Raw genomic sequence first — 10,839 nt, forward strand, 5'->3', positions numbered from 1 at the left:
CCCGCTGCTCCCCTCCGCGGGATGCACAGCGGCGCCCCGGCGCTCCCCGCTTCTCCCAGTGCCCGCTAGATGCCGCCTGTGATTCTAACAGGAGCTCGTCACCACGCGAGTGGGAGGTTCCGTACCTCCGCTGTTAATTTTCCACATTGTGTATATACCTGTGTGTGTGTGGTGCAGTGAGGCCTGGAGAGCAAGGAAGACTGAAAAAAACATCTTCACTGCTTAATATTTTAAAGGATTGTGAGGGTGCAGAGAGAGAATTTCACACTTTCATACGCTATCCTACCTGGCTTGTGTAATACCAGACTGTAAGGAGACATAGTTAAATAACTTCACTGTTTCTTCGGAAGGAGGAAATGCTTTTACACTACAACAACAATGAAGTTGACATGTACAACCTGAGACCAAACTGAGGCAGAAAAGAATATTGAAAAACAGGAACAATATCAGTAAACAAGCACATTACTAGTACTCTGTGTTGTAGTACCTGCCTTGTACATGTAGGCAGGAATAAACTGAATGGAGGATGGAGTCATCAGCCAGTGAAGTCCTCTAGCTGTTGATGTGCCTCAGGAACGCATGCAGCAGAGCTAGGTTGATGCTCTAGTTACAGTATAACAAAGGACACTGCTTTTCAGCTACCTCCCTTTGCTGGGTTGGCATATTTGAGTCTATAAAATCAAGACATTATATTATTTTTAAAATACACAGTGTAGTTAAGACTAATGGTAAATACAGATCATAAAACTAGATTGACTAGCCATTGTGCCTAGTTACAGCATGTTCATTACTTAAATTATCTTGACTGGTTTATAACAGGCAAATACAATTTCTTCCTCTGGGAGTAGGTTCTCCAACCATTTGTATTCCGAAAGTGACATTGAGCGTGGGGATGGGGAAAATTAAAGATGTCATACTGCAACATGTTCCCATGCCTGGGCAATACAACCTTCTGTTTGTCAAAGGCTAAACGTGAATTCCTGTCACTTGAAAGATGAAGTGTGTGCTGGCTGTGGTAGGAGTCTGCAGTGAGAAACACAGCGCAAATGACATGTGCTGTTCACTCTGACAGACCTGGGCCAACCCCTGGAGCACTTCAAAAAGAACAGGCAGAGAGGAAACATAGGTTGAATCAGGAGGAAGTAAGCAATCACGATGCTAAATACAATAATGAGTCACCTATATAATAATTTAACAGATGTTTTAGAATCATAGAATCATAGAATGGCTAGGGTTGGAAGGCACCTTATTGATCATCGAGTTCCAACCCCTGCCATGGGCAGGGACACCTCCCACTAGACCAGGTTGCTCAAAGCTTCATCCAGCCTGGCTTTGAACACCTCCAGAGATGGGGCATCCACAGCTTCCCTAGGCAACCTGTTCCAGTGCCTCACCACCCTCACAGTAAAGAATTTCTTCCTAAAGGCTAATCTAAATCTACTCTCTTTCAGCTTAAAACCATTACTCCTCATCCTATCACTGCACTCCTGATAAAGAGTCCCTCCCCATCTCTCCTGTAGGCCCCCTTTAAGTACTGGAAGGCTGCTATAAGGTCTCCCCGGAGCCTTATCCTCTCCAGGCTGAACAACCCCAACTCTCTCTGCCTGTCCTCTTATGGGAGGTGCTCCAGCCCTCTGACCATCTTCATGGCCCCCCTCTGGACTTGATACAACACGTCCATGTCCTTCTTATGTTGGGCCCCCCAGAGCTGGACGCAGTACTCCAGGTGGGGTCTCATGAGAGTGGAATAGAGGGGCAGAATCACCTCCCTCAACCTGCTGGTCACACTTTTTTTCACGCAGCCCAGAACACGGTTTGCCATGGGCTGTGATTGCACACACTGCTTCGTGTTCAGCTTCTCATCAACCAACACCCCTAAGTCCTTCTCTTCAAAGCTTCTCCCAATCCATTCTCCTCCCAGCCTGTATTTGTGCTTGGGATTGCCTTGACCCATGTGCAGGACCTTGCACTTGGCCTTGTTGAACTCCATGAGGTTTGCATGGGCCGAACTCTCAGGCTTGTCACAGGTCCCTCTGGGTGCATCCCTTCCCTCCAGTGTGTTGGCCGCACCACACAGCTTGGTGTCATCTGCAAACTAGCTGAGAGTACACTCGATCCCACTGTCCGTGTCTCCCACAAAGATGTTAAACAACACCGGTCCCAGTACTGACCCCTGCGGGATGCCACTTGTCACTGGTCTCCACCTGGACATCGAGCCATTGACCACAACTCGTTGAGTGCCAGCATCCAGCCAAGTCCTTATCCACCGAGTGGTCCTTCCATCAAATCCAAGTCTCTTTGATTTACAGACAAGGATGTCATGTGGGACACTGTCAAAGGCTTTGCACAAGTCCAGGCAGATGATGTCAGTTGCTCTTCCCTTATCCACCAATGCTGTGATCCCATCGTAAAAGGCCACCAAATTCATCAGGCATGATTTGCTGTTAGTGAAACCATGTTGGCTGTCACCAGTCACCTCCTTATTTTCCATGTGCCTTAGCATAGTTTCCAGGAGGATCTGCTCCACGATCTTGCCAGGCACAGAGGTGAGACTGACTGGCTGTTTTTCTGAAAGATATTTATTTTCAATATATTATGAAGAACTGAAACTGCTTTCAGATTGGCTTTCTCTGGCTTTTCTTTTTTAACCCTGGGACTGTTGAGACTGCTGAGTCTTTCTTGCCCTGATTTAATTGTCAATCCTCCTGGGACCTTCAGGGATGTCTGTTAGGAGCACTGTTGTCCATTAACTGAAGGAGCAACTGTGCTGTTTCATTACCTATGATGTTTTGTTTTCTTGGTATGTGTGAATCATACTGAAAATGCCTAGAGAGCTTTAGATAGCCTCAATTAACCCAGTTTCACCCTCTTTGCTACCAGTTATTACTACTAATCAGCACTTCTACTGGTGTTTATAGCCTCTTCCATACTGTGCAAAACTCTTTCTTAATGTGAAAGAAGTAACAAGCAGGCAAATTGCCCTACATCTCTTCAAAAGGCAAAAGTGTTTAGGCTCTCCTTGTGCATTAGGAGGAAGCAAGAATGGGCACACATCCAGCATTTTTTCCCTTCCACAAATGCATCTGAACAGCTAAGGTCACTGCATCACTTTATACCTTCTGAGAACCATAAAACAATCACGGTACCCTTGCATTCACGGTATAGACAGGCTCCGACATGTGACTCCTCACATCTGTCTGAAAAACTTCCCTTCTACCCAATGGTGCGTGCCTTTCTCTGCGGAAAGCCCTCAGTGAATCCAGGGAATAATGAAGGGGAGGAGACGTCTAGAGCATGGCCTGAATTGCTTGTCTTTCTCCTTAGTTGGGAAGAAAATTGACAGAAATAAGTGCAATGTATTAATGACCTCTCCCTGTGCGCACCATCCTGGGAAGTAACGTAGGCAAAATAACATTTCAGCCTGCAGTTGTTAAAACACGCTGACTAACGTGTTGCCTGACACAGCATGCTTTCTTTGGTTAAACAAGACCCATAAGCAAGCTTGCTAGACATGATTTCCTTCATATTTTTTTTTTTTATCTTCTTGTGCAACAGTATTTGAATTATTTCTGCCTCTAGCTAAACAGAAGAGCTGAATTTCTTGGTCTCAACGTGGCATCTGAAATACAGCTGGACAATAATAAGCCCGTTTTAAAAGCTTGAATTCAGTCACACAAAGCAGGAAGCAAGGTGTGTAGTCTTCCTTTTGCTTCCAGTTCAGCACCAGAGCACCTCATGGCCACATGCAGCCTCTGGGCAATGTGGAAAAAGTACTCCTCTTGCTGTGCCAGGCATGACAAAATTTGGGTGCTGAGCTGGGTTTGTGGTGCAACAAGAGCTGAATAGCAGCCCTATCTTGGGTTGGTTGTTTGTCATCTCATTGCCAAGCATCAGCAAGCCTGGGCATGACGAACCTGGCAAAGTTGTTGCTCATAGGCCATATGCGGTGCATAAACCCTCTTCCAGACAGCTCTTCACAGGGCTGTGGGAGTTGTTTCACTGCAGAAATTGGTGTTTTGTTGAACAGAACTTCTCTGAGGAAGGTATCAGGTCCAAGGCAAAAGGATGATAAGTTCTCATCATCAATTTTCTGACAAGTTGTTATGGAAAGGATTTCTGCCATGGAGTGGTATGAAAATGACTTATTCTTTGTCTTCTTCTTCTTCCATTCTGGGGCAGTCACACTTCTGCTGACGTGCTTGGTGGTTTAAATTTCCATAAGAAAAGTACTACTTCTCTTCAGTAGAACTTTTCATAGCACGTAAGGCTGGCAAACCCCAAATGCATAACACTGGCTAGTGAATTCAGGGAGCCATCCTGGGAACACTGATTTGGAGATACTGTACCTGAATGTTCCTCAGCCTATATTTCAGATTATGCCCACAAAACCTCTCCCATAGCAAGCTTGTTGCTCTCTTTCCAGTTTTACCACATTCATATCCATTCTCTCACTGAATCTAGACAGAACAGGAGGATTGCATTATTCACCAACTCTAATTCATACTGAATATGTTCTTATATGCTTAAGCTATTTGAAATCAACAGGAGCAATTGCATAAAAACGTGTTACTCAGAGCAGATAAGAAACACAGAACAAGGCAAACAAGAGAGGGTGCAGTGCTTGTATATCAGCTGCCTACTGCAATGCTGTTCAATCAGAAACAATTTAAAGAGGCTTTAAAAATATTAGTTTGGTCAGAAACGAAAGATATGTCCCATACAATACTTTGAAACAAGTGTTATTTATAAGAGAAATTTAAAAGCTGCCCTCAAATGCATGGTAGCTTGGATGGGACAGATCCCCCCCACATCTGGTGTTGCAAAGAAAGTCTCTGTCCCTTTTTTTGCACATTATCAAGCCACAAGACCCTACCTGTGCTTCATAAAGAGAAACTTCCCTAGTGTTTACACAGGTGGACTAGGCAAGGGGGTGTGAAGGCTGTTGGCAGCTGTGCGAAAAGCTGATGTGAAACTGTGAGAACAAGTACATTTTCAGGGTTGAACTATCTAAAATACACATTTTTTAAAGTGCAGTGAATTTAATTCCATGCTTGCAAAAGGTAAATTTAACACTAACACAACAGGTCAGAGATTGCAGTCTGGTATTGATTGCCTGAACACAGCTCAGGGTAGCTCTTTAAACCTTCCCACAGAGACTGCAGCCACCTTACCTCCGTCCTGGTCTGGAAGGATTACTTGGGGAGGGCGAGAGCTTAGCTCACTTCCTCCACCCTTGCAGGCTTTGGTCTTTCTGCTGAGGCTGCTGCTGATGTCATAGTCTGAACAGCTGGTGTGTAATGGGAATATTCTGGAGGAATTCAAATTGGGGACATAGATATGGAGGGGCTGCATCTCCTTCAGTCATTATTAGAATTGCAGCAGTAGGAAATGAATTTTGGGGGGATGCCTCTGCAAGGAGAAGGAAGAACAGCAACATGGAGGCAGGGAGGCAAGTATGGCACCTTATGGATGCCTTGAGTCTCCCAGGCTGCAGGACTGGTGTGGGCACGGTGAACAGCAGCGGAGGCACAGTCATTGTGTCCCAGGTGGAGCAGAAGTGGAGGCAAGCTGCATGCAAATATGGGCATGGGGGCTGTGTTTGGTGAGCCTTCCTATCCTCCACCATCAGAGGTGGACAAAGGAAGGGTTAATAATCACCATCATCTCTGTTTAGGGCATTCTTGAGCTTTTGTGTGTTCCCCCGTTCATGTAGAAAATATAACACAGAGAAGGAGGCAAGCAGAGAAAAGATTGATCAGGGAAAAATGGGTTGAAATGGAAATCCGCTGCCCAGAGCAGGGAGCTAAATTTTTGGACCTTCTTGCAGATATGTGTGGTCCAAGCTGGCATTTCACCCATGTGGTTGTTCTAGTGTACATCGTTCTTCAACACAGATCTGCATGGAGTCAGCATTGACGATGCTGGTGAGGCCGAGCTTCTCAGAGGTAGCACGCTGGATTTTTTCATGGATTGAGCCTCTAATGAAGTGCTGATTACTGCTGCGTGCAAACTACATCCAGACTGGGCTCAGATCCACCAAAACTTGCATGGGCTGTGGAGAGAGACACTTTTCCTTTCTGCCTTGGTTTGTGGGTCCCTGTAGTTGTCAGTTCCTCTCCCCAGGATCAGTCCTAGGGCTAGAGGGGAGGGGATGCCTGCTCAGTATTGATTAATGATGCTGTTTGTCATCTTCTGTTGCCCTGCTGTGGGTTGAATATATTCTTTCTCCATCAACTGTGCTCATCTCTGAGCTCTCTGGTTGAAACAAACATGCTGAGCAAGGAAGTCTAAGTGAGCAGGCCAAAGCCAGAAGAGCAGTCTGTCTCTGGGTCCTGGTTTAGGACCAAGGATTTCCAGCCTCCCAGTTCTGTGCTCTGGCTGCAAAGATGAATTTCTCACACGTTTAGTCACACATTACTATCCTCCCCTTAAGGCGGGGGGGTGGAATGGCAGCAATTAGAGTACCCTCCCTTGCCTTTGCTGTTCGTTTTCTGTACCCATTTAAGCTCAGATTCACAAAAAGTTGCAAACCTCCACCTTCTGCATTTCCACAAGCTGGTGTGGTGCAAGAAGCATCCACTCCTGGGGGAGGATGTTGAGGTATTTTGTTTGTGGCAACCACGAAAAAATTTACTTTGCAGACAGAGCTTCCTGAGAGAATCGCCCAATTTCTGGCCAGTCCCTCCTGGCATTGTCCAGCCTCTGTGATGGGTGGGCAGAGCAGCGGGAGGCACACGCTGCATCCCAGTAGCTGCACCTGGGCCAGCAGCAATGCTTGCAGCTTGGGACCCTGGCTGGGGCTGCCTCAGCCATTCCCTCTGCGGTGTTTGCAACATACGCTTATTAACCGTGTTTGGGCTGCTTACTGTCAGGGCCTTTATTGTGCCAGTTCTCCTACCTTTATAGGCCCTGCTACTTAAGCTAACAAAAAGTTTGTAAGGGAATAGGATATGAAACACATAAATAAAAGTATCAGGTATCCCTAAAACATGTGTGGATTAAGCTGGTGAAAAGGTGAAATTTCTCTTCCCTGTGAGTTAATGTCTATTTTTCTTGGAAACTACACTTTGAGGACTGTCCCCCCTTTTTCTAAAGTGATAAAAGATACGTTTTCTTATCTGAATGCAATGACATTTTAAAAGGCTCCCTTTGTTGTTTCTAAACCTGCATGTCAACAGTTGTACCTCTTATACAATTTTCTTCATATTTACTTAATATAACTCTACATTGTGTTGATATAAAACTAGACAGCATACTTTTAACTTCTCAGTACTTTCGTTAGATGAAAACCTTTACAATGCCAGACTAATCTTTCATGACTGACAGCATATTGACATGGCATGACAATTTAAATCCACATTGGAATATGCTAATCCATCACCTGGCATTATGACTTTTTACTTCTGGCTTCTAGATGCTGTAACTTTTGTTTCAAACTGAGTGTTTTTAAAGGTCAGGTGTCTCACTTCTAACTCTTCTTCACAAAAGGGTGTTGAAACTATTCCTAGATATCAGGAAGGTACTTTCAAATGAAATAATAAGAAAAACCCTTTTGACACAGCTTCTATTTTTCTAGCCTTTGTTAGGTAACTTACTCTGTTAATAATTTACTCTGTGAGTTTGAACTGAAAATGTTTATTCTATGGCTGTAAGGATGAAAAATTGTTTGGTACTTTCTGCTAAATACAAAAAGGGCTACATTTTTAAAAAAAACAACAACTCCTTGAGATTAGCTATATTTAGTGTAAAAGCGAGTGAGACATTCTGATGTCAAAAGAGGAACTAAATTAAAATAAAAACTCCCCCAAAAGCATTTTTTTTTCAGCAGTAACCATCAAAAGAAATTAAGTCCGGCATTCTGCAAAACCGTATGTGGCAATCTTGACTCCGATAGTGAGACCCTTTCCTCAATTGTCAGAAGACAATAAACATGTCACCGGTTTTGTTCCTTTTATCACCTGCTTTGAAAATATTCTTTCTGCTCTTCTGTGGCTATTTGAATTCAGGGTTTGCTAACTGGGTCTACCCATCGGTTTAAATCTCGTTCTTACAACGCTTGTGATGGTCCACAGCCTGTCACACCTTGTTATGAGCAGCACAGTGAATGAGCTGAAGTCAGAAAGGGACCACAGGTTTAGGCTGTGACTGAAAACAAACAGAAGGAGCATCCAGAAGTGGTAATGAATGGCAGAAGTAGAAGGAAAATCCTGTGATGTGCGCATTGATGCCAGACTCCCTTGAAGGGCTGACTGACATGCTGTTCTCTGAGACTGCTTCTTCTGGGTCCTCACTGAGCTCCTGGAAAAGACGCAGACATACTGAGACCCTGTTACATTAGCCTGGGACAGAGAAAAGCTAGGAATATGCTTTTCCCTCTTCCTTCACTATGACGACTCATGGTGCCTGGGCGTAACATTAGTACTACCTTTGAAGAAGCAGGCCAGCTAAAAATCATCATTAAGCAGCCTTTTCTTCAGGAACTGGGAATACGCACAGTTGGAAAGAAGATGTACTGAAAACATTTAAAATGTAAAGTTTTATGCAGCTGTCAACAAGGGTGAATACTGAAAGAAAAATGAAAAGGAGAAGACAGTCCTTCCTTTCCCCTATGACAGTAAAAAGGAAGAAGGGAAGAAAAATACAGCTATTCAGGGAAGGTTATTAGGCAAGTTTCCATGCTATGAGCTGTCTAAAGATGAAGTCAGAGTGTTATCAGGATTTGTTTTGACTATAAACAGTATAAACCCTACTCACCAATATAATAATAGAAAACAATTTGTTTGTGCCACTTTTGCTCACCTATTTTTAGGAATAATGAGTTCCTGCTGGATTAGTCTGCACTACAATTTCTGATACGACTGTTGACCGAAAACAAACCAAAGAGAAGTTAGAATCATGCTATCTACAGCCAATCTAGGAAAATCATTACCAAAAGCAGCTAATCCTGGCTTTGAGTGTCCAGTTAAAGCCTACACATGAACTGAGCCACAGCTAGGAAAACCTGCCTGCACCTATGCCCCACTTCAAAGTGGTAGCCTTTTACCCTTAAATGGCTGGTCTTATAAGTGGGTAAGCAATTTGGTACAGTTCTATGGCTTTACTGCCTCAACGGTAGACATTCTTACTTCTGGTTTAAGATATTCTAGGTACTAAGCTTGCCCAGGGAACTGGCTTAGCCACCTGAACAAGCTGTGGTTGTTTGACAGCTTGTATTCTAGAGGAGAATGCATTCTAGTCAGGTGAACAGAAAACAAGGCAACCATTTCTATTTTCTCATTGGTAATGTACCTGGAAAGGAGCAGGAAGGGGTATGTGCAGTCAGACAGGAGGAAAAGACCCAGAGAGGAAGGGAAGAGAGCAGAGATGACTTAATATTGATTTCAGGTGTCATAAAAATAAATCCTATGGCAATAAAATGTTCCAAAGCAGTGACATGCAAGCATCACAGCTGGAGACTGGAAAGATCTCTCAGATCCCAGAGAGCATCCCCCTGAAAAGTCACAGCCATGATTTAGGGCATATCAGACATGCAGCCAGAGGTTAATTAGAGGCGAATACCTCTCTGCAGCCATACTAAGAATCTGCTGTAGTCAATGTCTGTTGAACTCAACAGTGCTCACTGTTGCAAAAGCTACTTGAAGAACTCCAGTTTTCCTGGCTTGTGAGTTTTGGAGGGTGTTTGACAGGCCATTCATCACAACAGTGGATTAGTAGGGGATGAAAAATGTATCATTTCAATTCTTCTCTCCCAACAGCAAGCAACTGATGCCATGGCATGTTAAACATGTTTATTCAAGTGAACTCTGTTCCTTTCACTTTTGCTGAGTAAGTGCAAGTTCACCTTTGCAACTATACAACTGTTGCCAACATACTGACGGCTCAAAAAGGAATGGGTATTGTTGAGTGCAACTGAATGACTGTTCAATGCAGTGGTGAAAACACACAGAGCTGTGGCAAAGGTCTTACAGGTAATAGCTTTTCTGTAGCTTGAGTTCTCCTTTCCAGGTGCTCCTGTTACACAGGCAGTGGCATTTGCATTAGCAATCAGCAAAGTGGCCACCCACCTAAAACCTTAGGGAGTGTCCAAACAGCACACCAAGGAGTCCAGTGATAATTCAGTGGGAGACTGGACTTGCTGTGAAGTTTTTAGTTACTTATTTAAATAGAGTTTTGAGGGTAGGAAATTATGTGACTTCTGTGCATGCTGCACAAAAGAAAACTGGTGGCTAATTTGTTGTTCAGGGTGGAAATCTGAAACAACTCACTCCATCAGTTGGACTCAGTGAAGTACAGGCTGTTCCAGGTCTGCTGAAGACAGCTTTTTTGCTGTCCTCCTCTTACTTTTGCCTGGTTCCAGGCTATGGTTGCAGTTTCAGAGTGGTATAATGCTGGTTTTGAGCCAATACAACAATGTTTATTCATACCTACCTCAGAATTTGCCCCAAGAAACACCTCAGAAAGAAAATGTTTTCTGTAAACAGTGTTAATATAAGATTATAGAGTCTTTAAAAAGTCAGTAATACCAAAAGCTCAGGTAACTTGTGGATGGGTTTTTACAACCACCTCTGTTTCTTCTCACATTTCGTGTTCGCTCTGTATTTCGCTTTTTCATTAGTGACCTTGCAAAAGATTCCAGCTAACGGCATCCATGGTGCCCACTACGTGTGGGCCTCTGGAAATGTAAAATTTATAATTCTTTGTCAGTACCTGCTGCCTCTGTAGATGTCTGACTCACTTCTACTGAGCTCTTTCCACTTTGGCAAGATCCTTCACAACCTTTGTGCACACTGGAGACATTAAAAGAGTGGGTGAGGTGTTTGATATGGGAGACTGTTCCCT

The sequence above is a fragment of the Pterocles gutturalis genome, unplaced genomic scaffold, assembly GCF_000699245.1.
Source record: "Pterocles gutturalis isolate BGI_N339 unplaced genomic scaffold, ASM69924v1 scaffold1540, whole genome shotgun sequence".
In the NCBI taxonomy this organism is placed as follows: Eukaryota; Metazoa; Chordata; class Aves; order Pterocliformes; family Pteroclidae; genus Pterocles; species Pterocles gutturalis.